Below are 7,307 nucleotides of genomic sequence, written 5' to 3' on the forward strand. Positions count from 1 at the left end.
ATATATAGGGAGAAAGAGTGTCAGGGAGAGAGAGAGAGAGAGAGAGTGAGAGACAGAGAGAGAGAGAGAGAGAGAGAGAGGCAGAGAAAGTAGGAGATAGCTTAATAGATAAACAGATGGACGTAAATATATGCATTATATATATACGTGTGTTTATTTATGTGCCTTTATCTCAGTGTATCACTGTGGATAAAACTATATTTCTTTCTGTATATGTCTATATGTGTATGTTTAAATATGTTTTATTTGTGAGTATGTGGGTGTTTAAAATGTATGCTACATTTTCAATTTAACCATTCCTTTCTTTGTTCTTTTTTACATAATGCAAAGAACAAATTGCTGACTGCAAAACTGCAATCGCTTGCTAAAATTCAGAAAAACTCACACAAAATTACAGAGTGTTTTAAACCTATAAATATTTATCAGAATATGTAATTGTAAAAATGAATGCACCGCTGTCTAACTATTTGAATACCTATGTGTGGCCCTGTTTGTGCGTTTACCTGAATCTGTACGTATGTACGTGTGTGTGTGTGTGTGTGTGTGTGTGTGTGTGTGTGTGTGTGTGTGTGTGTGTGTGTGTGTATGTATGTGTGTTTGTGTGCTTGTATATATGTATATATGTATGTATACACCCACCCACCCACACACACACACACCCACACACACACACACACATACACACACACACACACACACACACACACACACACACACACACATATATATATATATATGCATATGTATGTATGTATGTATTTGAATTACATTCAATACATTAGTATGTTGTCTATGACAAAACTAAAATCTTTTCTAAAACCGGTTTCTTCGTGTTAATTAAATTACATATTTTTTCATTTTTCTTTTCTTACATATTTCAATGAATGTTATCATTATCATCATCATTGTCAACATCATCATTATTATTATTATTGTAATTATTATTATTGTTATTGATATTGTTATGTCTTCTAATGAGTATTGTGCTGAAAATTTAGAAAGATTGATACAATGTTAATTATATGAATTTATATACAAATATCCGCCCCCTCCCCTTAATCCTTAAAATCAACTTGACTACTACTACTACTACTACTACTACTACAACCGCCATCGCGTCACTATCCTCCTCCCCCTCCTCCTCCTCCTCCTCATCATTACCGTCACCATTATCGTTAGCACGCCGATTAAAATGCTTAGCGACATTTCGTCCGCCTTTGGGTTTTGAGTTCAAGCGCCACCGGGTTCTACTTTGCTTTTCAATCTTTCGCGGTCGTTAAAATAAATGCCAGTTGAGTCGACTTCATCGACTAGTCCCCTGCCCCGAATTTCAGGCCTTGTGAAACAATTCAAAATTATTTACAAATATATCAATGGCCAGAACCTGCAATCAAAAACTTTATTCATCTAATTTTCACTCATATCCAGTTTTTCGCCGTGGCTCGTTTTGCTGGTCCTTTCTTTTAAACGCTGTGCACGACGTTCAAATTCACAATTTGAATGTGTAGATAAATGTTGACACTTTATTCTTGCCGGTCGGGACACATGTTAACCTCCAAGGTATGTTTTTTTGTGTTAATTTGTATCTACAGGAATGTCTTTTGGTCCCTAACTTCGAAATTGTAAAAGGGGACTAGCCTTTTACTTTTATTTGAATTTTATGTCATGTCGCCCGCTGACAGCTTTTACTGTTGAAGAGATATAATATAAGCGGTTATAGTGGCTTTATGGCGGTTTTGACTGCTATTTCTAGACATGTAAGGGAATTTACAACCCCCTCCGTTATAATTGTGATTTATTCACAATTATACACTCTTCTTTTACACACACACACACACACACGAACACACACGCACATATATATTATATATGTAATATATATCTATACATATATTTGTGTGTGTGTGTGTGTGTGTGTGTGTGTGTGCGCGCGAGTGAGTGTGTGTGCGTGTGTGTACGTGTGTATGTCTTTGCATTTGTGGTTGTTCCCCATCACCGGTCTCAGGGCGTTTATGTCCCAGTAACTTAGCGGTTCACCAAAAGTGGCCGATAGAATGAGTACTACGATTCAGGAAAAAAAATAAATTACTGGTGTCGATTCATTCGACTGAAATTCTTCAAGGCCGTGCCTCAGCCTGGCCGCAACCTAATGACTAAACTGAAACATGTAAAGAATAAATAAATAAATAAATAAATAAATAAATAAATAGATAATGGGTTAAGATTTGCTGCCACCTTCCAAAATGGATAAAATCTCTCGCAGTAAATACAAGTACTGTGATAGATAACATTGACTGCCCTTTTTCCAAATTGCATGGTTTTGTGCTTCGTGAAGAAATCATTTGATGGGAAATCGATTGGAAAAAAAAATAGGTAGCCTTAAGCGAATCGTGACGGAGTCAGTTTTATGATTTTACTGTGATTCAATTTACATTAAGTGCAATGATGAATATTGAACACCGTTCGGTGTTACTGGAGGGAGTTACAGAGATAAAAGATATGAGTAATGTATGGAAAGCTGAACTAATTTCACTCTAAGAAAGAAACAACCAACGGCCTACATCGTTTTTGTGTTCGGAAGAGTAAGGAAAATCTTCAGTTGATGTAGACATGGCTATGTGGTTAAGAATCTCGCTGTGAAATCATGTGGTTTCATGTTCAATTCTGCTGTGCGGCACCTTGGGGGAAAAGTCTTCTACTGTAGTATCAGGCCGACCGATGCTTTGTGAGTCAATTTTGTAGACGGAAACTGTGTGGAAGTTCGTCTTGTATTTATATAATTAATTGCGACAGAGTCAGTATGAATGTCAGAAAGTAATCTTTATCTCCAACTGTGTTGTGTGAGAACACAGAACACCCACACACACATATGTATATATGCATATATGAACTTTAGGTTAATTAAAATGTCTGTGACATATTTTAGCATTTAAAGGCAAATTCACAGCACTTACCATGGAGAAAAAAACTCTCTCTTATCTGCCATATCTGCCCAGTGCTTCCCTCTAGCGGATTCTCAGATGCGCGTTTCTAGCTCAATGGTAAATAGAAAATAAAAATAACCGTAGCTTTAACTAAAACACAGTCGACATTATTAGTTGCGCTGGTGGAGCACCTGGCCGGGATAAATATAGCAGCATCGGTACCGAACAAGGATTGGGAATAAACGAACTTTAAGTTCCTTAAAATATATTTGTGACATATTTTAACTTTGAAAGGCAAACTCACTGCAGTTACTGTGGAGAAAAAAATTCTCTCTTATGGTAAAAAGTTTTAAAACACCATATCAGCCCAGCGGTTTCTCCTAGCGGAGTTGCCATTGTGTCTTGGATCCTTATGTAGAAAAAATCTTTATGGCACTCATGAGCACCTTCTGTTTCTCTTTCACGCATTAGCTTCGATTCTGTCTGTCCTTATCTATCTCCATTCCCAGCAGTAGTTTTACACGCTTTCTTTTTTACTTCTTTACATAGGTGTGTTCTTCATACACTTATCTCTATACGTTTATCTTCATTTACTTTTTCTGCCCCTCAAATTCCTTACTTCATTTCCTACATATGTTTATGCTTTTTCGACGGTAATGACTTTCTGTGTATATGTATAAATGTAAATGCTTACCCAAATAAAATTGCACTTCATATTTGAAGCTCTACTGAACCTATTGGGTGGTACACAAACACTCAACTATGCGTGCATTACATCTTATAGCAGAAACAACTGCAAGCTAATTGAAGTTCATGAAATTATTTCTGATTCCCTTATCACTTTAATTTCTAATCATATATATATATATATATACACACATATATATGCTTGTATATGTATATACATATCTATGTGCAAATATATATATATATATATATATATATATATATATATATATACACTTATATCGATATGTCCGTTTATATACACACACATCAAACGCACGCACACGCACACATACACACACTCACACATATTTAGATATGTCCCAAATCCAATTGCTTCTTCTCACCTAAAACTGCAGCCTAGACGAGACAAAAAAATATCAACAAAAGAATATTATTGATCTCAGAGTATGGGATTTATGATATGAAAGTGCTAACTGGAATCACATATAAGAAAAAAAAAATAATGATGAGCTGTGATGTTGGTAATCTCGGAGTACGTTTAAAAGGATGCTCTGGTGGTGTATAATAGAATAAAATAATAGGGAAGCTCACCTTTGTAATGGAAACACCAATCCTGCAAAAAAAGATTAAATAAATAAATAAATGAAAAGAAATCAGAGCGCAAGAGATGTTCGTTTGATTAGTCATTCATCTCTTTACATAGCATAGGTCTACTCAACCACAACTAGGCTGAGATTCCCAGTATTGAGAACAACAATGACAATAGTAATAATAATAATAATAATAATAATAATAATATTAATAATAATAATAATAATAATAATAATAATGATCTGACGCAATACCAAGCAATGGCTCTCATGGTTTCTGATCTTATCTGATTGAAAGTGTTATTATGAACATTGTTTTGTTTTGGTATAAAAGATGGGCTACAGTAAATATTCTGTTCAATACCTTGTTAGTTATTTGCTTGTCAGTTATTTGATCCTAAGAAGTTCAGCATGCCCTTTGGTGGCTGACGATATGTGCATCTCTGTTCACGAGCAGAAGTAGTGGGGGAGCATCATAGCCATGTGTTGAGAGAAATTCTTTCGGGCTTGGATAATTCACCTTTGGAAACATGAGTGCTTCGTTCAACATCCTTAAACAAATCCTTATTCAAGGACCTTCTGAGCGGGATGGGCTACTCGACCTGAAAAAATATTCTAACTGGGCCTCACCTGCAAGGTCATACGCTGTTTATCTTGATATGAGATCACCATGTCGCGCACATACGATTGTGATGCATGTGTCTGGTGTACCCTTATCAGACGGGTAGTCATGATGGGTATACTGGGCTTCGTATATTTGATGGCGTGCACTGCTCTCTCACTCAATAATAATAATAATAATAATAATAATAATAATAATAATAATAATAATAATAATAACAGAAGAAAAGAAGAAGGGGTCGATAAATTAAGTACCAGTGAAACAATGGGGGTGGATATAATCGACTAGTCCCCACCCCACGAATCTGAGGCGTTGTGCCCCCAGTGGAAAGGATTATTATTATTATTATTATTATTATTATTATTATTATTATTATTATTATAATCATCATCATCATCATCATCATCATCATCATCATCATCATCATCATCATCATTATTATTATTATTATTATTATTATTATTATTATTATGCAGTCGATATCAAAATAATGGCATGATCAAAATGCAAGTTAATAATTTATATATACTTACTGTCTCTGGTGAAAATGTTTACATGCGTATATATTTACGCTTATACACACACATATATATGTATAAAAATAAGTCTTGTGTAGATCAAAACCGCAACACTGGAATGGTTATCATTAGAGGTGAGTATTAGATTTGAAAACCTGCTTTCATGTAGATCTTAAAAAACGTTGCCTTCGAGCAGCTGCATGAGTGAGTTATTGAGAGAAAAATTAACATAATGCCACAGAGAGATAAATGGCGGCCATTGAGAGTCAGATCACTTACGAACGAATAAATGAACAAAGAAAGAAAAGAAGCCATCAATATAATAATTCATATTCCTAACACATCATTATGTATATAAGTGTATGTGTGTGTGTGTGTGTGTGTGTGTGTGTGTGTGTGTGTTAGAGTTCAGGTTATTACGGTAACAGACGGTTTTATTTTTATTTTCTGGCCATTATACAGCACAATTTATTCGTGTGGATAAAATAAAAAGAAAGAAGAGACGTGTGTAGTGTATTCTTGTGTACATGTGTGTGTCTCTGTGTTTGTATGTGTATATGTCTATGAAAACATGTGAATGTTTGTGTATGTAAATGTGTGTGTACATGCTAATACGCTTATGCATGCAAGCCTGAATGTATGTATGTATGTATGTATGTATGTATGTATCTATCTATCTATCTATCTCTAGCAGTGTGTGTGTTTGTGAGTATATATATATACGTATACGTATATGTAAATTTGAGTGTAACTATGCATATACCTATATGCACTGGTGTGTCCGTGTGTATATGTGTGTCCAGGTGTGTGTGTGTGCGAGAACGTTTATATGTGTGTGTATTTGCGTAGATATAGAAATGCTCACCTATTTCTGTATATAAATATATATGTACATTTGGAAGTAACTACGCATATACATATGTGTGTGTGTGTGTGTGTGTGTGTGCGTGCGCGCGCGCATTTGTGTTTGTCTGTGGGGCGATATATGTACATATAGCAGAATATGTCAACGAATAAAATACTCTACATATCTGCATGTATATATAGATGTGCATGTGCGTGTATAAGATTATGATCATGTGTGACAGAAACACTGCACTTCACATATATATACGCGCATAAAGACACGCACGTGCACACACACACGCACACACAAACACACACACCTAAGTATACATGCAAGTATACATATACCTATTATCATATACATTTCACATATTAGTAGCGCACACATATACACACGCATGTGTGTGTATATATATATATATATATATATGTTCAATTTACAAGGAAGATCCAGAGGAACAGTTACAAGGTAGCCAAATGTCAAATAAGCGCCTAAGAAATTAGTAACCACACTTGCGTAGGTGTTAATTCCGAGAAGTAAGACGTGTTTTGGAGAACATAAGAATATTGGAAAATGGAGACAAACGCTCAAATCATTTATATCACCATATCACCAACATATGTTTCGATAGACGCATTCAAATAAATCCGAGAGGAAGAGTAATGTGGAGAAATGCATCTATCTCATCAGGGAGGAGATTATAAACTTCAGTGCTCATCAATAAGTCATTTTACAGATGTAAGAAACTACAATATATAATATATAGTATATATATGTATATAAAGAGTAGAAAGTTTTGAATAGTACAACAATGCATTATAATACAAAAAATGGACTATATACTTGTTGTAATTTAGTTATCCATAGTCCGATGATATTTCAGAATACAATTCCTTCTTCAGATATTCTTAGATGGAGTCGCTGCTATAATTATATAAGAATATCTGAAGAAGGAATTGTATTCCGAAATATCATTGGACTATGGATAACTAAATTACAACAGGTATATAGTCCATCTTTTGTATTATAGTGCATTGTTGTACCATTCAAAACTTTTTATTCTTTACAAACAATACACAATGCTTCAAACGAACAACAATACTCTCATATATATAT

At 34.6% G+C, this 7,307-nt stretch overlaps 1 protein-coding gene and 1 long non-coding RNA gene across 3 annotated transcripts in view; one reads left to right on the top strand and one right to left on the bottom strand.

Moving 5' to 3' along the window:
- The window catches only part of LOC128248031 (CLIP domain-containing serine protease B4-like), a 69,237-nt gene extending 63,698 nt beyond the window's left edge, over positions 1-5,539 (bottom strand). For both annotated transcript variants that reach the window (XM_052968438.1, XM_052968437.1), the window contains exons 1-2: positions 5,360-5,539; positions 4,206-4,227 (exon numbers count right to left, since the gene is read on the bottom strand). The gene's annotated coding sequence lies outside the window, so the exon portion shown is untranslated. The remainder of the gene's footprint in view (positions 1-4,205; positions 4,228-5,359) is intronic.
- LOC128248032 (uncharacterized) overlaps positions 1-7,307 on the top strand; it is a 32,832-nt gene that overhangs the window by 8,682 nt on the left and 16,843 nt on the right. The window lies entirely within an intron of this gene.

The sequence above is a fragment of the Octopus bimaculoides genome, chromosome 6 (assembly GCF_001194135.2).
Source record: "Octopus bimaculoides isolate UCB-OBI-ISO-001 chromosome 6, ASM119413v2, whole genome shotgun sequence".
NCBI lineage: Eukaryota > Metazoa > Mollusca > Cephalopoda > Octopoda > Octopodidae > Octopus > Octopus bimaculoides.